The following is a 20,352-nucleotide window of genomic DNA, read 5'->3' as shown; positions in this document are numbered from 1 at the left end:
TAAAGTCATTTCCCATGGTCATCCCTCTAAACTAGGCTTCCACTCCCTCTTGCCTAGACATACTGGCAGACATCAACTCAGCTCTTTCTAAAACGTAAATGATGACATTTTGTCACCAACTCCATTATAACCTTTGTTAAATGGTTTTGAATTGCTCTTAGAATGAAGTACAAACTTTGGATTGTAAAGTCTGACCAGATGACTCCCTGCCTCACTGGCTTCATCTCCAGCAATTGTAGTCCCTCTTCTCTTTCTACCCTATTCTCTAGCTCTATTTTCAGTCTCCTATTCTGTAGCTAAACCATACATTCTCTCCTCCTGCTTACACATTTGAACCACTCTCTGCACACTCTCATTGTTTTCTACCAAGAAATCTTCCCTCACAACTAGAATGTCAAATCCCCTGCCAAGAGAACCTTTTTACAATACCCCAGCAACAAATACCACAGAGATCAAATGTCTAACAGTTTAACTTACCAAAGAAAAACAAAATGATGAAATTAACTGCCAAAATTAGGACAACTTTGAATATGATATTTTGATTAAGAAATTGGTTTTAGGTTTGTTTTTAAAAAAAGGAAAATAAACTATTTAAAGTTAAAATTTAGACTACTCTAAGGGCTGAAATGTTCTCTGAGGTTATCTAGTCCATCTTCTCAGTGAAGAAAAATGTTGTCAAATACTTAAGTGAAAAGTACATGTTGAACAATTAGAAACTATTGATATTAGTAATTTTATATCTTAGGTTTTATTTACCCAAATCTTATCATTTGACAAAACCAAGGAGGAAAAATGGGATTAAGAAGAAATCAGGCCAGGCACGGTGGCTCACACCTATAATCCCAGCACTTTGGGAGGCTGAGGAGGGCAGATCACTTGAGGTCAGGAATTCGAGACCAGCCTGGCCAACATGGTAAAACCCCGTCTCTACTAAAAATACAAAAATTAGCCAGGCGCAGTGGCACATGCCTGTAATCCCAGTTACTCAGGAGACGGAAGCAGGAGACTCACATGAACCTGGGAGGCAGAGGCAGCAGTGAGCCGAGATTGCGCCACTCCACTCCAGCCTGGGCAACAGAACGAGACTGTCTTGAAAATAAATTTTGAAAAATTTTTTAAAAAAGAAGAAATTAGACTATCTCACTTAACATTTTAACTATCCTGACAAATCAAATCAGGCAAAAGTCAAAGGAATATGCAGACAAAACATTGTCAATGGATGTGGTATCACGATATATATTGTTTTTCATCCACAGTTCCTGGCTCCCAACTTTCATAGTCCTTGTTATAATGCTGGAGCACTTTAGGCCTCAGGAAACCTCTCTGACCTCCTGTCCTTCCTTTACCTGCCCAAGCAGGACTCTAATCTGATTGTGAATCAAAACACTCATTAGAGAGAGTCCTCCCCCATACCCTAAAGGAAGGAATGCTACACAGAGGGGCCAAGAAAAGTCTGAACAGACAGGCCTTTCTGGGTTTAGATCATGTGCTTTGTCCAGTCACATTTCTACACTGTTGGTTGTCAATCATGCCTATATAATGAAGCCTTCCTCAAAACCCAAAAAGGGTTCAGAGAGCATCCTTCTGGATAGCTGAACATGTAGAGGTTCTTGGAGGGTAGCCCACCCAGGAAAGGCATGTAAGTCCCTATACGTTGCCCTATGCATCTCTTCATCTGCATCCTTTCTATTATCCTTTATAATAAACTGGTAAACATAAGTAAGTGTTTCCTTGAGTTCTGTAAGCTGCTTCAGCGAATTAATCAAATCCAAAGAGGGGATCGTGGGAACTCCAGCTTGAAGTCAGTGGGTCAGAAGTTACAGAGGCCCGGACTTCCAACAAGTGTTGGAGGGGCATGAGGGGCAGTCTTGGGGAATGAGCCCTCAACCTGTGAGATCTGACATTATCTCCAGAGAGATAATTAGAATAATTATTAGATAATTAGAAGACACTCATTTGCTGTCCACTGCTTATTGATGGGGAAAAAAACTCGTATATTTGGTCACAGAAGTCATCTGTGCTGGTTGTTGTTGTATGAGAGCAGAGGAAAAACATAGTTTGAGAGTTTTTCCTTAAACAATGCATTAATTTTTATGCTTTATCTGACTGAAGAGGATAAAATGAACAAATGTCTTATCACACAGGAGGTACAAGTAGCTATGCCTAAGAGCAGGAAATAAGTAGCTCATTGTGCCACCAGAGGGACAAAAAAGAAGGAATGGAGCATCTGCCAGGAATCTAGGAAGTCAGATAATTCAAAGGTGTTACATTCTCACTTGTAAAGACAGCTACAAAGGTGGCCTAATTGTCCAGTTGGCATTCAACAGCACACTTTTTCAGCTAGTATGGTGGTTGAGACGCATTACTTCCCATCCTACCAATTGCCCTGGTTCCACTGTTTGCTGGCTGCGGATACTTAGACAAGTTTCTTTACCATTTGTAAATTGTAAAAAACATTTAACATGATGCTTAGGACATAACACTCTAAATACTATGCTTTGTATCTTTACTCTCTGGTTCAAAAAATCCATTTTGGTGTCAACTCATAGGTATAAGAAAATAGATTAGAGAAATCTTATGAAGATCTTAATATGAATCTTATGAAGATCTTAATAGACAGAAAGAGACAAATTAAGGAAGGGTGCTATTTTTACTTTATCTGATTATTTCAGCACAAGTGGGAGTTGGAAATTGAATTATCTAGATATACATCCTTTCCCTCATTTTATATCTGCTGTGAGCCAAGTTATATTTTCTACTATAATTTCCAAACTCTTCCATAAGCAGAGTTCCTTTATGATAATTTCCATACCAAGCAGCATTTATTCTCATTCAAAAACCCACAAGAATGTGGCTCCCTTTTAAAACAAGCAAAGGTCACCAGAGGGTACTCCTATTCTGTAAGGGCAGAGGGGGGCCCCAGGACAACCTCTAAACAATCATTTCCAAAAGAACAGTAATCCTCTGAGAATTGCAGCACTTTGTATTCTCTGGTCTCCCTTGCCTAGCTTCCCCAGTGTGATGACTTGCGTAGTTGCCATGAATGAAGGTCATGATCTCATAAAGAAAGCATCTCAAGCATGTTTATTGCATTCTTATGCAAAAAAACTAATATGCACAAGTCAGTCACAGTAATGTAGGAGGTCTTGTTACTTCAAATGTCGCCGTCAATAACTGCTTCTCTAATGTCTCTTTCACTTTCCTTAGGTATTCCAGTTATTGGCTATGTTTCCCTCCAACCCAATCTCCATGCTTTTAACACCCATACTGATACCAGTTCTAATACATTAGCCTTTCTCAGTCTTGACCAATGACCTGGTTGCCACACAGCTTTACTGCAGACTTTCAGCATCTGTAACATTCCTACCTACAGTTTCACCAACTCTCTTTAAGTGCACTGCCCACACAACCTCTGGCTTTTTATTTCTCACATCCCTCATTCCCAGCAAACCTGCCCATTATGACACTTTGCCTATTCTTTCAGCCGGTTAGGTTAGTCCTAGTTCTGCTTGCCTCCACCTCCTGCTTAAACTACTTGGTTAACTATTTCAGCTAAAGCGAGCAATAATACTCCAAAATATATTTCATCCCTGCTCTTGTCAATTCTCAGATTTGGGTTATTCCTACCACCTTCAGGGCAAAAAGACAAAGAGATATATATCTCCCTACTTTGATTAGAGCACATTACAAAAACCAATATGCATACTGCTAAACCATTGTAAAGGCTGGGTCAGGTCAAGAACTTGGTGGCAGAAAAAGATTAAACTGCTAATGGTTCCAGTGAACTAGAGTTTTATAAAATTAGTGTTGAAAAAAATGATTCATGACACTATTAAAGAACAGGAAGGCAAACTTTATTCAGGACCATCATAATAGGCGTTGGGACCATTGCAATGGGGTTTTTGCAGTGAGTAAGAAAAATTAGGCTCAACTTCAAATACTACAAGAAAAAGTAGGAATTTGTAGCCAAATAGCAGGATGTAAGACAGTGGAAGAAAAATTACTAGTCAGGATTCTTGCTGAATGAAGGTTAGGGTGATGAGATATCATCTGGGAAATGGAAAGTTAGGACCCTGATTAGATATAGAGTGGTCAAATATTGAGGATGGCCAAAGACACTTAGCAGGATTCTTGCTAAATTTGGCAATGCTGATCAGAACACAGAAGCCCAAAAGTCAAGGCCTGGTTGAGAAGAGGATGCACAAGAGCCTGACCAGGATTTGGTCAAGGAGAAAATCTTTGTCACTAGCTCTTACTTAAAAGTTTACTGTATGTCTGTATTTTTTTATACCTCTGTGAGTGGAACTATAGTTTACCATTTTTAAAAATTTTACTTTTATCAGCTTTATCTTCTATATTTAAATAGTTACTAATTAGTCTTAACATCACACTGTAAGTTTTAAATTACTCAGACCAGGCACTGAAATTGCTTCAATATTTCTTTATGTATATTTAATGTTTTCAATACACTAAAGATACCACACAGCCAATAAATAGCAGTATAATTTTGTGAACTGATTAGATTACGAATTTATATTTCAAAAATTTTTAAATTTAGTTCTCTATTGTCTGAGCTTGTTAGATTATTCCCAGTTTTGCTAGCCTCTACCTCCTGCATAATTTATTCATTTTAAAATAAATTTAGTTAATAAGATGATTGACATATCTACTGTATTAAAAACTTAATGCATGGTGATTTGAATAATAAGTTTTTATAGACTAATAGCACTAACCATATCTAAAATTTACAAAACCCAAGTAGTCTGTAAAGTTTCTTCAATAATCTAAATTACTACTTCTAAAACTTTTATTTACAAAATTAAGATATCATTTAATAATGGCTATAATTAGGATGCTATTTTAAGTAGCCAAATATTTTATTCAAGTTGGTTTGAAAAAGAAAGAAATTCATTATCTCACACAGCAGTAAATCCAGAAATATAGTAGGGAGTCAAGAACCCAATGATTCTATCAAGTACCCAAGTTTTTTATATTTTTTCTGCCATTTTAAGGCATTTGTTTTGCCCTCAAGCTGAATCTCCTCGTGACAAAAGATGATCCCTGTAGCAATTTGAAGAAGCATGTATTCCAGATAGGACAAATATCAAAAGCCAACATGTGCTTTCTCATCCAATGTTCCCTTGCTAAGTGGAACTAAATCTTTTCTACCCATTCCCCTTAGTCCTCCCATTTCACCTGACATGTGACATATGACTAAAACTGGGACAAGGAACAATCACTGCCAAGGGGCATAGAAACACCAAGATTTTTAGCTGAACCTAATCTAAAATTCCCTTGAATTAGGAGTAGGATTGACTTCCCCTGAGTTATGTGGGAAAGAGTGGACATTTGAATAATATCAGGGGAAAGAAGAATAAGGAATAGATTTTAGTGGACTATCAATAATTTATGCCACAGTACAAGGAAGGTGATATAGCTCTCAAAAGTGAAAACATGCTTCTTACAAATGGAAATGCAAAAAATGGAAAGAAGAGTTAACTTCAGGTACAAAATCACACCTGGTTTAACCCAATGTCATTAAGTGTCATTAAAAGGGAACTTGGAGCCAAGTACAGTGCTCACACCTGTAATACTAGCACATTGGCAGGTCAAAGCCAGAGAACTGTTTAAGCCCAGGAGTTCTAGACAAGCCTGGGCAACACAGTGAGAACCTGTCTCTAGAAGGAATTGTAAAAATTTAAAAATTAGCCATGCATGGTGGCATGCACCTATAGTTTCAGCTACTTGGGAGGCTGAAGTGGGAGGATTACTTGAGTCCAGGAGTTTGAGGCTGCAGTGAGCTATGATTGCACCAGTGCACTCCGGGTTGGGTGACAGAGTGAGACCCTGTCTCTAAAATAAATAAATAAATAAATAAACAGGAACCTGGACATTCAACAGGAGAAGGAAGCAAATAAGTGTCAGTGGTGCTTGATGCTTACCATTACAGAAAATACAAAGTGAAGCCAAAAGCCAGAAAGAGACTGAAAGACAGTTATTTCTTATTGTGATCTTGACGGTATTGTCCATTTTCAAGTACAAAACTATTACCGTAGACCCATCCCTGGAACTTCAAGGTGGTCCAGACCTACTAAACTGATTTATAAATGTGAAGCTCTATATATTAACTATTTCAAATTAACAAGTTTAAAGAGACTGCTCTTGTCACATACTTCAAAAATAAAGTTGAATCATTAGTTTCAAATAAATCAAACATCAATAATAAACTAATTTTAAAAAAGATGTATCTCACAGAATGGTCAAGCCAAGCAAAAAGAAGGGAATATAGCGAACTAAATTATGTTATATATGTTTTAATTATAGGTCCCCTTCATAAGATAGTAATTTGTTGTACTTGTATATATTCTAAATTCGTTTTCCAAACTTCTTAGCACACATTTAAATTTTTTATCAACAATGATCAGTAAGTAATCCACACCATATAACCAAATATATAATCTTAAATAAGTCAATGATGCATAGAAAAATTATCAAGTTTCCATATGTTCTGAAAAAAATTATTTTTTCAATATTATTCATAAAAATTGTTAATACTGGCACAGTTACTTACTACCAAGTAGGAGATAACTATTTAACACATCTGTTCTTTATATATGAAAAATAAACAAATATAAGACAAGATGCAGAGCCAAATCATAACTCCTCCCAATATAGTTAATGCTGTGAAAAAGATAAACTTTTTTTAATTTGCATGTTCTGAAATTAAATATAAATATGAAATCGAGAGCACAACCTACTCCTTGTGATTCCAATTACATGCTGATCAGGTCTGGAGAAATGGAAAAAAAGAAAGAAAAACAAGATGGTTGTTTTGCAAGATAATCCAGCTAAACTTATTCAGCTAAAACTATTAATCCAGCTAAAACTCCTTTATGTAATTACTAATGGTTATTTCATGAACATGGAAACATAAAGGAGGAACATCTCTATAACTGTAAAATCCACAAGTTGTTCTCCTAAACCACATTCATGGCTTCATGCCTTCTTGCCTTTCCCACCTGCTCTGACTGAAACTGTCCCTTTTCAATGTCTGCCCAACTCATCCTCATCCTCTGTGACTTGGTCTAAGAATCACCTGCACACATTCTTTCCATACACTGCTTCTCTTCACACTGGTGAATACCCCCTTTCCCCACTCCTCCTTCCTCAACATCCTCTGCACTGTACCTCAGAATTATATAGAAATACCAACTTCTATTTAAGTTAATAAGAGGAGGTCTCTGTCACCTACTAATCACACAACTACAAAAAGAACAAGTGTTATTTGATAAATATTTATTAAATTCAACTGTATCATATCAGAATCTCTTTATTTGCAGATTCACAGTTTAAACACAGTTATATTTCCCAGAATGAGAAGGGGGGAAAGACTTCAAATGTATATTAAGTGAATAGAAAATCACTGAATAAAGACAAAATCTCATTGAATAAGAAAGTCCCAAAGAAAGATTCATTACATTGTAGGATACAGTAAATTCCTCTTCAAAGAACCAATATGTTAGTATATTGAGCTTCCCTGTTCTTTGTTTTCCATTTTAAAGTTTAACTTCCTCGTTCTTTACATCTCCTTGTCCCTAGCTTTAGTAAACAACCCCCTCCTAGCCTCTATCACCTGCTCTGTCCTTAGTCATCCTTAGTCACCTGCTCCCTCCTTAGTCACCTGCTCTGTCCTTAGTCATCCTTGGTCACCTGCTCTGTAACCGTCCTTCCCACCAAAACTTCTCACCCCACCACTCCAGCTCGTGCCCCTGCTGTCTTTAAAATAGCCAGCTGGAATTATCTTAGACTGTGCGGTCCAACCCTACCCAATAGGGGAGAAACAAGCAGTAGGGACTAGTTGCATTAATAGTAAGATCCCCTTCTCCTCCCTTGTCTGGTGTGCTCTTGCCATTGCTCCATCCGTGAGAGGCACCCTTTTATAGAAGTAAATTGCCTTGCTGAGCAAAGTTTTGCCTGAGTGCTATATTCACTTGGCAGCACTGAGCATTTACTTCCAACAACATCAAGCCTAAAATGTTGTTCTCTAAAACCTCATCTGTACTACTCTAGAAAATTTTATTTTTCCAAATTGATCATGAATTTCCTAGTCTGCTTAATATAATCAACTAAACCTATGATAACTCAGATTTTACAAATGTAGTAGTTCTTCCTTTAAAATGACTAAAGACATTAGCAATATGAGACCTCTTACTGATTTACTGCTAAGAAGCTTAAAGGTTTTTCTCCTACATATCCAGTCATGGTGATGCAATAAAACAGAAAAAATAATTCATAAAAATTTAAAGCAATAGCCATTGTTACTCTAAAACAATGCTATTTTATAAATCTAAAATACCAATAGACTTTTGCCATTTCATATTGCATTTACGTAATTTCAAATAAAATTTGTTTACTCAAATGTGACTCCTTAAAAATTCTCTCAAACTATATTCTGAGAGACTACAATCCATAAACACCCTCTAATTATATTTAATTAACATATTCAGCATAGAGATAAATTGCTTTGAAATTAATTCAGTTATGCAATTGTTCTTTCTAATCAGCCAAACTTTCTCTGTATTTATTTGCACTACTAGTAAAGTTCAGTGTTTATGTTATTGGACATCTTTATGACTATAATAACACACATCATCAACGAAGTAAAAGGAGAGTTTGATCATCAACCAAAGTCCTTTATTACTACACAGTTCCTCAAAGCAGACAAAAATAAAATAAATTACAGAGCATAACATGTACTTTGACCTTCAAAGATACTTTACAAAATACTGTTTCTTAAAACTCTCATTAGTACTTATAACCCTATGTTTTAATTCACCTAGGTTGAAATCTGGGTAAATGAACCTATTTGCTATTAAAATTTTACTTAAAACATGGTATCTCTTGATGGTTATAAATGGCTATGAAAAAAATTGAGAAGCTAAAATCACATTTATTCTCTTATTTCAATTTTTTATCCCAAATTTCCACGTTTGCTACCATACTACAAATGTTCTGTTTGATTTTTTTTGGCTAAAATTATATTTAAAATTGATATTATCTAATTTAAATACAAACCAAATGAGAACAATAGTTATCACCTCATGAAATATTATACAGCTATAAACAGGCAAATCATTAATGATTCAGTCAGTAGATTATGTATGCTCTTAAATGATTGTCTTTATTTCTATAATAGGGTAGACTGAAGACTGAGCCCACAGTCTTCAGTCTCCTCTCTTATAGAAATAAAGATAGCCATCCATGGTTCCCCCAGGAACTTCAAGGATCTTAAACTTTGCCTTTGTAGCTCTGGCAAAGTTTAAGATCCTTGATGTTCCTGGAGGACTGGTGGATGAAGTTTCAAGAAATGGATCAACTGTAACACCTAATATTAAGAAAAAGCTGTACCATACCAGGAAAACACTACATTTGTATAAAATTCTCACTTCACAATACCTGATAAACTTATCAGTAGTATCTAACTTCTAAGTAGTGAATTTACCTTCTTACAGTAGTTAACTGTACATGTGCTTGTGTTCTACTTAAGAAGAGTAGAAAGGGCTTCCATGAGTATGCCATCATTAGAGCCTACAACAAAGAATGTAGGTAGAAGATCTTGCCAACTATTTTTCTCTTCTTTCGGAGGTATAAATAGAAGTCTAAAAACACTTTTAGAATTTGGAAAAAAGAAAAAAAAAGGCTTTCTAGGATTTCTAGCAATACTTATCTGGGAAACATTTTTAATTAGTTGTTAAAATTGGGCTCAAAAATATCAATTAACTGAAGCTATTTTTCCCTACAGAGAAACTATAGCACAAATAGAGAAACATCAAAGAATATATATGTATCATAAGTATGCACACACAGAAAGGGAGAAAGAAATGGAGACAGAGAGAGAGACAGACAAAGAGAGAGAGAACGACAGAGACAAAGAGAGAGACAGAGAGAAAGTAGTCCCCCAAAATAAGGAAGTTTCTAAGGTCTATTCTGAACTTCTTCATCAGGAGGTATGTGATACAGCTGATGTATAGGTACATTTATATAATGTTAATAGCAAAAAACAAACATGAAATAAAGGCAGGTATTGATATCTAGATGCACTCTCTTAGTTGCATCCTAGAAAATACATACAAGGCTATTCAAAACTTCCTTTAAAAAGCCATATTAATCTTTGCAATTTAGCACAAAATATACTGAAAATCTCAATTTCTATATAAGTTAACTTACTTATTCATATTATGTGTGCAAATTAGGGCAGCCTTTTCAAAACTATTCTTAAGTATACTATACTGAAAGACAAAACTAATTTCAAATTCACCATAACTATACCATTTCAATGTAAACAGAAAATTGACACTTATTATCCCACACAATATTTGAGTCAATTAACTGTCCTCTGATGACAATCATGCATGGTAAGCATCATTAGAGTGGCTGAAAACATTTCTTAGGCATAAAACAAACAAAAAACTCGCAAATAACAAGGGCCTGAAAACAGTATAAGCATTGTTTTCTAAGTCTTACTCTGGAACAAAGACTTTTAGCCATTCTCTTTAAAAATAAAGGCCTGATTTCAATTTCATATCCCCAGTGTTTGAAAGTGAAGCGATTTCTCCGTTCAAAGTTATACCATTTTTTTCCTCTTCCAATCTGAGTATATTTTATGCTCTTATAGGAAAAAGCTTAAGTTTCCTGATCTCTAAATGCATTAAGGCAAACAATATTAGATCCACCAGCCTCTAATACGTTTAGGGACCAGGGCTCATAGCAGTTATGCAGTTAGCTTCTGTAACTATCTTTGAATTCATTATTATACTGAAATAAAATAACTTTTTTTATCCTTTAGAGGTTTTAGAAAACAAATTGCAGTATCGCGGATTGAATCACGAATACATCACTCTGCTAAGTAAAATTTAAATTAAAATCACCTACCATTCATCAATGTAAATAAGAATTTTAAGGATTTCTAATTTAAAATGAAAGGTAAAATTTGACATTTTATATTAAAATTACCCTAATATATCCTCAAACAGCCACTTGTTCAAGGATACCCATAGTGTAAGTTTCAACCCAACTACTATATTCCATATACACGTGCTTTTTACAGATTCACTATTAATTATAATATAAAGTCTAAAAATAAAAGCTATGACTAGGTATTTTAGCAAAAGACTTTATCCTTTAAACAATTTATCTATACTTATTCTGTCTTCTCTAATAAGTTGATCTGTTCACCCGAAAAAGAGTTAAGTTAAACATCCATGACTGTAGCACAGTACAATGAACCATAAAAATATGTAGTATATTTTACTAATTGACATGTCACACTAAAAAGTAAATATTTCACAATGATCATAATGAATCAACAAAGAACAGGCTCATAAATTATAGACAGAAACATAAGCAATAAATGATATGTTGGAAAAATGTTTAAGAAGTAAAATAACATGCACAGAAATCACAGAGCTGAGAAGTTCGGTGCTGATTGGAATACAGGCCTGATGATGCATGATATGCGTGCAACAAACATTGGCTGGATTTATTAATGAATGGCTCCAAAATCTATCCTCCAAATTCTTAAGGAAATTGTTGTGGCCATTAAGAAAAGAAAGTCTGTTTGTATGTCATAAATATATTTCAGCTTCTTAAGCATTATTTCTGAGAAGAGAGCCAAGTTCTGTGAATATACTTGGTAACTTCTCAGAAAGGTAAAATTAAGCTGGACTTTAAAAATAACTGGTCTTGTGTATAAATATGAACTGAAATAAAAATAAGTGAATTTGCTAATTGTTCTTTTCTGTTTGAGAAAATGACTCAGCCTTAACCATAACAAAATCTCCCTTATATCCTCAAAAATTAAAATGTATGATTAAATTAAAGCTATGATTAAAATGTAAAAGTGGTAATTTTTATAAATTAGATCCAGATATGTCATTATTACATGGGTATTCAACATAGAAGTATTCCTATTTTATCCCCATAAACTCAACTGAGTCAGCTGAGTCAGAAATCCTATGACCTTTATGTCGAAAAGCCTATTAACATTATTTCATCTCTTTAATTCTCACAATAATCTTGTAATTATGTAAAGGAAAGTTTCTTTACTTTGCAAGTGGAAAAACTGAAATCATAGTCAGGGAAAACATTTGGCTGAGGGTGATTCACAAAGTGAGTCTCAGAAAGCAGGCTAATATTCACAATCTCAAACTCTTAAATACAGAGGAAATATAAACCACATTAGTTTGTTTGTTTGTTTGTTTGTTTGTTTGTTTGTTTTAACCATTTAACCCCTAAGCCCACAATAGTAAACCTACAACCCACCTCTCTGAAGAAAAAAAAAAAGAGAGATGAAACATACACAACTTTAATACACAAAGAAGAGTCTGAATTGCAGTTAAGGCTTTGAGTTCCTAGCTGGTTTGGAATTAGGAAGCAGTAAAGGGCAAATGTGTGAAATACTGAGATCATCTCACCTTTTACTTCTTTACATGAAAGAGCAAGATCTGTTTATCAGGATCACTTTTGATAAGCACAAAGAAGTCATGCTGGATACGCTTCTACTTTAATTCCATGACCCAAATCCATGCTAGTTGAGAATACCTAATTGAATTATTCAATTTAGGTAGAAAACCATCCGCTCAAACCCTTAAGTCTTCCAATTCTTGCTGCTATGAGAACAAAGTAAGGCCGAAGTCAAGGAACTGAAGTTGCAGCAAACCTCGTCCAAGGAGACAAACAGCAACAAAGTGTGGGCATTTGCAAAGTATGATCAGCACAAACAGCATCGGGCCCCCAGCTATTCCACTGCAACACTGATAAGGAAAGTTCAGACTTTGCTCCTGGAGCCCTTTTTGTAATTTCCTCGGTCATATCCAACTGCACTCTATGCTTAGTTTTTTTTTTTTTTTTTGCCAAGAAGACTGATCTTAGCCACCTAAAAATTCTCATTGCAAAAGAAACCTCTTGTTTAAACCCCAAGTACAACCGACAGCCCCTTTCCAATTAGCCCCTGCAACTTGCCCAGTCTCTTTCATGCCTGGCTACTGAGCTCAGTCTAGTTTGGCTGCCGGCCAGGTTCCTCTCTTTTTTTCCTTGTCAGTCGTAAAAACTTGGAAAACACTCCTGGACAGCTCAAGGAGACCTTTAATTATGCAGTGGGGCAGTACCTTAGCCTGTCTGCTGTTTCCAGCAAAGCTTGTAGTCACCAGCGACTGCACTCTCCCAATTTGTGGGTTTTCCAGCCAAGGCTACTTGTTCATATGGGGGGAAAAGGGAAAGACTGGCAGAGAAAGGGAGCAATTTGCAAATTTGAAGAATTTCCAATTCCTCTGAAAGTTTTCTACTTCCTCACATTCACTCTGTCTAATAATCTCCCTTACTTTAGCACCTAATCACCCATTTTGTAATACAGACACAAAATCATCAGTATTGTCTCCTGCTAGTCCTAGAAATGAGTCATGACTTGAACATTCTCCGTAACTTTTTATTCTCAAATGTTGGTGTAACGTATTTTAAAAGCAGGCACAAAATAAATTTATTAAATCCTTCCTAATTGACTGCATTACACTTTGTCAAACTTGCAGATTGAAATAGTGCATGTAAAATGTCTGATTGCAAATGAGTAAGGCGAGCTCAGTTGGGAAACACTACTAGGACCTAGGGAGGGGTACCTTGACTGCCAGCCCTCACTTACTCGGAGTTTGCCCAGCGTACCAAGTGGACCCGCCAAGCCCAACACCAGCTAAGTCTTCCTTACTCTACCTTGGCACGCTAGTTCCAGCTGCAGCGTCCAGCTTCCTGTTCAAGTCCCACTCAACATCGTAAACACATTCCAAGAAAACCAGCCTGCCCAGAGTTCCCTCCCGCACACAGGGAAGTCAGCGCGGCAGCCGCAGGAGCCGCAGAATAGAGAGAACTGCCTGCTCCGGATTCTGATCCGTGTGGCGAGTGAGGCCACGAGAAGGTGGACCCGGCCAAGCGAATTTAGCAGTCGGAGCGAGAACCCAAGGGCTCATCACCCCCGCCCCGCCTTGCCCCCTCCAGAAGAAGCTACTTGACCCGCGCAGCAGAAGGGTAACTATGTGGACGCCGCCCCTTCCTTTGGGCCCTCCCAGCTCTGAGCTTTAAAGTATCCGCGGCCCGGCCTCGGAGCTTCGCGCCTCCCCACCCCCATGCCCACATTCTCTCCCAGCGCCAACAAAAGGGAGGCTGCCCTGGAAGTTCGCTCCTGGGTCGCCTCGCTGTGACCCGACGATGACTTGCCTGCTCAGCCCAGTCTGATCCATGCACCCTCAGCCGGACGGATCCACGGTTTCCCCACCGCCTCCCTCCAGTTCCTGCTCACCGGCCCCCCGCCGCCGGACCAAAGTTACCACAAAAGGCTAAGGAGGTTTCTGGAACCCGGAGACCGCTGCGTCCCCGACCTCGCTGGACTCCCCCAGTCATTTCTCAAGCGCTGCCATAGCAGGCGTCAACAGGTCTTAGCCTCCTTTCGTGCTGGACGACTCCCTGAGCATTTAGCTGTCCTAATTTTTTACAACCTGCTGGCCAGCGGCTACGCGCAGCCCCGCGCCCTCCTTCCCGGGCACTGGTGGCCGGAGCTGTCCACCCCCACCGCCCCTCGGGATATCAGCTTCTAAGCGATTCCACGCTACCTGGAGGGAGCCTGGGTTCGCAGCCAGGGAAGAGCCTAGATAAATCTCCGTACCTCACTGAGAGATGCAGTCGGGTCAGGCTTCGGGCAGGGGCGTGGAGAGCTGCCGGTTCCTCCGAGCCTGGCGACCTCCACTCCAGCACGGCCGGGGCGCCTTCTCCGAGGCCGAGAGGGAAAGTTTCTCTACGCCAACACGGCGCTGGACTCGGGACCCTCCAGCTTCGGTCCCCTCCCTCTTCGCGCTCTCTCCCCCCTCCCTCCTCTTCCTAATCCGCTGAATCCAAAACACGCTGGCGGCAGCTGGGACGCGGGGCTCGGGACTCCGGGTCGCTCCCCGCCGGGAACGCCGGGCTCCCCCTCTCGGTGAGAAGGAAACTCTAGCCGACTCCGGCTTGCGCACTTCTGGCGGTCTCCTTGGACATTTCCACACGGGACGCCTGTGTTCAAGCTCGCTGACTTTCCTTCTTTAATCTCTGATGGTCGTTATCTGTGGGCCCACTGGACTATCTCGCGCGTGCACGCGGAACCGGAGGTGGGTGGTGGGTGGAATGAGAGAGAAACCCATCCGCAGAAGGAGGGGCCCTACCTTACTCAGTCTTTAGCCCGGACAGAAGCAAAACCACAGGCCCCCTCTCCCACCCCACTCGCGCCGCGTTTCCTTTCCAGCCTCTTCCCTGAGACACTAGATCAGGACCATTTGCCTTTTCTTATCTCTGTGTGTTTCCTAACACAATTTTAAAACACCTCTGAGGCTTCATAGAGGGGGAAAGTGTCAAAAGAAATACACGAATAAGAGTAAAACGTGCCGTCTTCACAGCCTTTATCAAGAAAGCAGACACAGTTGCTACTGCTCTGGCCGCACCTCAGCGGACTGGTTTGTCCTCATTGGTTTGTCCTCATTTGTTTTTTAACTCGGCCTTAATCTCTGGACTTTGTTATGCCTTAAAACAGACACACACATACACACACTTGAAAATTGCCTTAACCCCCAGATCATACTCATTTGCTCCATTCAGATGTTTACTTCGGAATTAAGGACTTCTGTATAGGATTTGAGAGAAAACACAACAGCCCATTCTTACTGACCTTTAGTAAAGTTCTGCGTGGGAAAGGGAGCAAGAAGGAGTATCCTCATATAAGAAGTTCTTCAAGGATGAGAGGACCTTTACTAGAATTTTTTCTGCTGCTCAGAATTTAGTTTACTAAATTTTAGTTTGAGTGTGAAAATAGATGAGAAAAGGAAAAAGGCATTTTGCAAAGCTAGCAGTTATAATGTATTACAGTGGATCCAGGGCTTAGAGTCAGACAGGCCAGATTCCATTCCAAACTCCATCTTTACGCTTTCTGTGCCTACCAATTATAACTGTCAACAGGAATTCTATAATCTAGCTCACGGAGTCACAGTCACATTTACAGGAGTTAAAATAGAGTTGTGATAGGCGCAGAGAAAATACTCAATAAATATTTGGTTCTTATATCCCACCATGTTTTACTGTAATTAGGAGAGAGGGTGGTGCTAGAAATTTTCCCCCAAAGACCCTGTAACTGAATCAGTTTTCTTCTCCTTAATGCTTTTTCCATTTAAAAAGGCATCATTTCACAATTTTTGAAATGGAAACTATGTTTACAGATTAACTAGTTCCAGCTGAACTCTCTTATTTTAAATACAAGGTAACTGAGGTCTAGGGCTCTTAAGTGACTTTCCCCAAATCTCATGGTTTGGAGGTACTAAAGCTAATATCAGAAATCAGTCCTCATAATAACTTGGCTGGGGTCTTCTTTTAACTGTTTTTCTCTTTATCACAACAGTCAAGCACACATAAAAATAATTATATTAAAAATATTAATCTGAGGACAAATGCTAGTTGTTTTTTCTGTAAATAACTCAAGCAATTAATTTATGAACAATCATTAAAAAATAATGTCATTTAGATGATCACTTGGTATCAATATGATTATAAAAATAAATGGTAGTCCAATATTTAGGAAAAAGGAGATTGATGAGATGAACAAATCCATGCTTACATTATATATTTACACATAGATATTTTGGGTTTTTTAGCCATAATATTAAAAGATTATAATAAAGAACTCTCGATTCCCAAGAATACATCAACATACCACTACAGTTGGCTGACCCTAGTTTGTGAACAACTAGATCAGTGTTCAGGACACACAGTTCAACTTGAACAAGTTCAAGGCCAAAGAACAAAATCAGGCTACAGAGATCAAACTTTCCATCCTGTGAAATAATGGAAAATCCCATAGCATGTACTTATTTCTCATTCATTTGCCTCTAGTACCTGGAAGAAGGTCTTTTTAAAAAATTCTTCCTTACCATACACAATGTTGAAAATCATCTGAACATTTACATAACTAACTCCCATGTTCTCAGGGATGAGACCCTATATACTCCTTCTAAGTAGGAGTTATTTACTACTCTGGCCTCATCCTCAGTTTCTTAAAGGCGTATCATAGCCTCTTTAGAGATCTGTCTTTCCTATCCATAAGACTTGGAAGATCCTAAAGAGGGAAAAAAAAATATGGCTACAAAGCACATCCATCATGAATGGATAAATGAAGATAGATGAGTCCTCATAACTGTCTTTTTCCAATCGTTACATACAGTGCTAAAGATTACTCATTTTTATATTTTGTCCCACTGTTTAAAGTCTTTAAACTTGCTATTGCTTTGTAATTTTTATAACCTGACTTTTGATGTGATCTTCTTTGTGAAATGGCTTAGAGGTATAAAAATCTCAAGAGTGTCAGAACCAAGTTTTTAAAAACAATAAAACCAAATGGAACAAGATTTTAAAACAAATTTATAGCATGCCCCAGGAAGTGAAGAAGGGAGATGCCAAAGAAAAGGGTTGCAGAAGCCTAGCAGGGCACTACGATTACAAATACGCCTAATTTTACCTACTGCAAATACCTCAGATTTCCATTTGAAAGTTCTTCACATTCATTATAGGTGCATATAGACCCTGATAGAAACTCAGCAGCTTTCCAGTAATTTTTATTTATTTTTATTTTTATTTTTTTTTTTGAGGCAGAGGCTTGCTTTGTCACCCAGGCTGGAGTGCAGTGGCGCGATCTTGGCTCACTGCAAGCTCTGCCTCCCGTGTTCACACCATTCTCCTTCCTCAGCCACCCGAGTAGCTGGGACTACAGGCAGCCGCCACCATGCCCGGCTAATTTTTTTTTTTTTGTATTTTTAGTAGAGACAAGGTTTCACTCTGTTAGCCAGGATGGTCTCGATCTCCTGACCTCGTGATCCACCCGCCTCGGCCTGCCAAAGTGCTGGGATTACAGGCGTGAGCCACCACGCCTGGCCTCCAGTAATTTTTAAATTAATTTTCTTGCTCAAACCAGAATTAGGTTTCTCTTACCCTAACTAAGGGAACCTTGGCTAAGACAAAAAAACGACCTGTTACTTACCTTAAGAAAACCAATTTTATTTCTGATTATCGCAAAAGCACACAAAAAATATGCTGGTTGTTTAGCCCTATATTTCTGCAAAACCAACATTTAAAGTATTTGACAACTTTTTAAAAACTGTAATGAAAACCAAGACTGAAATTCAAATTTCAGTCATGTGATTTGAAAGGGGGACATGTTTCTGTTTGTCATGTGTAACAGTGGCCAAATATCGTATGAGTTCCTAGGGGACTCTGGGTTCCAAAGTTATTGTGTTACATTTACCTTCAAACCTCTATCATTTCATCTGTCATTCTGAAAGAATTGCTTTATTTTGATCTTCTTGATTAAGAACATGAAACATGACCATTGCAAAAAAAAGAAAAAAAAAATAGGAGAGCAACTGCAAAAGGGAAATAAATATCACCTGTATTCCCAACACCAAAAGTACCTATTGCTCACATTTTCTCTATATGCTCCAAGGTTTGTTGAGGCCTCTGAGAGACTCGGATAAATAGTATCCCTTCTTTATGCCTGGGTGGGGAATAAATTGACCAAAAAAATGAGAGCAAAATATTACTCTATGATTGACAGATAACGGATTTGAATTGGTAGATCCAAAAGCAAAGAACTGAAACAGCAGCCTCAGTCAACGTAGTTCCTGGCCTCCTTCTAACCTGAAAGGAGACAGTGCCTTTGAAAAATGATTTAAATTGTTTTTTGAGTTCTATTCCAAAGAATGAAAGAGAGAGAAAGGTAGTTGAGCCTGGCATGCCCAGCAATTCTTCCCAAGTTTATTCCTAAGTTTATCTACCAAATGTCATAACATCTCTCCAAGGGCAAGTAAGTAAAGACCCAGTAAAATATTTTTGCATGGAAACCAGGAGTAGAGGAAAGGCATTACCCAGCACCCACAGACACTTAACAATTTTCTTTCCATTTTTTTCATGTGGAAGTATAACGTACATACTACTCCTTTTTTTTTTTTTTTTGAGACGGAGTCTCCCTCTGTCGCCCAGGCTGTACTGCAGTGGCGCGATCTCGGCTCACGGCAAGCTCCGCCTCCCGGATTCACGCCATTTTCCTGCCTCAGCCTCCTGAGTAGCTGGAACTACAGGCGCCGCGCCACCACGCCCGGCTAAATTTTTATTTTATTTTATTTTTTATTTTTAGTAGAGACGGGGTTTCACCGTAGCCAGAATGGTCTCGATCTCCTGACCTCGTCATCCGCCCGCCTCGGCCTCCCAAAGTGCTGGGCTTACAGGCGTGAGACACTGCGCCCGGCCCATACTACTACTTTTTAACAGTATAGCATGGGCTTTTTCCCTGCCAGTGTTTATTAATAATTTTTTGCTATTGCAAACAGAAATGATGGCCATTTGTACATACATATTTTGTATATCATCTGTTCACATATTGTGCCTATCCCTTCCAGCTATTTCCTTAGAATACCTATAAGTAGATTCTCAAGTTAGAGACTTTTTATTATTTTGAAAATAATCTCTCATTATAGAAAAGTTACAGATAGAGTACAAATTATTATTATTTTTACCTGAACCGTTTGAGTATAACTTGCCATCATGATACCTCATCCTTCCCAAATCCTTTGTGTACTTCCTTAAAACACAGATCTTCTCCTCCATAAAGAAGGTAAAACATCAAAACTCAAGAAATTAACATTCATATATTTCTACCATTTAATTCTCATGTCCTATTCAGGTTTCTCCAATTACTCCAACAATGTTCTTTATAAAAGCAGGATCCAGTTTGAGATCACAGTTGCATGCAGTTATCATGTCTCTTTGACTTTCATGGTGTTGATACTTTTGTGAATTGTTTACTGCTTACCTGGCAAAATGTAATTTATCATTAGAGTCAGCTAATGTATTTGTGGCTGGTAAAAAAACAGAAGTATGATACTATATTCTTTTTTAAAAAACAATTCTAATAAGTTGTACCCAGTTTTGATTTTTTCCTGTTACTAATGATCTTCACTTGATTATCTGTCCAGACTTCTCCTCTGTAACATTAACCTCTGTCTCTTTATAATTGGTCCATATGGGTGGCATTGGTGGTATAGTGGTGAGTATAGCTGCCTTCCAACCATAATTAGTCCATATTTCCTGGGGAGGTACTTGAAACTAGGCAAATACTTCATTTCTCATCAAACTTCCAATTTGTTCATTTGTTTACTTATATAGTATTGATACATGGTTTCCTATGTTACTTGAATAGGTATAATCTGTTTCTATGACGATTTATTTGTGACACTTAAATTA

The 20,352-nt window shown here is 38.1% G+C and overlaps 1 protein-coding gene and 1 non-coding gene across 30 annotated transcripts in view; both read right to left on the bottom strand.

Moving 5' to 3' along the window:
* GULP1 (GULP PTB domain containing engulfment adaptor 1) overlaps window positions 1–15,489 on the bottom strand; it is a 304,220-nt gene extending 288,731 nt beyond the window's left edge. For 10 of the 29 annotated variants that reach the window (XM_055380365.2, XM_055380374.2, XM_063695045.1 and 7 more), the window contains exon 1: window positions 14,708–15,262. The gene's annotated coding sequence lies outside the window, so the exon portion shown is untranslated. Of the gene's footprint in view, window positions 1–13,761; window positions 14,617–14,654 lie in introns of those variants that run through there. The other 19 variants (XM_063695041.1, XM_055380363.2, XM_055380364.2 and 16 more) reach the window with 11 other exon arrangements.
* MIR561 (microRNA mir-561) lies at window positions 9,277–9,333 on the bottom strand. The gene has a single exon (NR_162076.1). It is a non-coding gene; the product is annotated as a microRNA mir-561 (primary transcript).
* Window positions 15,490–20,352: the final 4,863 nt, after the last annotated feature.

Source organism: Gorilla gorilla, chromosome 11, assembly GCF_029281585.2.
Source record: "Gorilla gorilla gorilla isolate KB3781 chromosome 11, NHGRI_mGorGor1-v2.1_pri, whole genome shotgun sequence".
Taxonomy (NCBI): Eukaryota; Metazoa; Chordata; class Mammalia; order Primates; family Hominidae; genus Gorilla; species Gorilla gorilla.
Note: the sequence above shows the minus strand (reverse complement) of the source record. Positions and strands in the feature narration are given on the sequence as shown.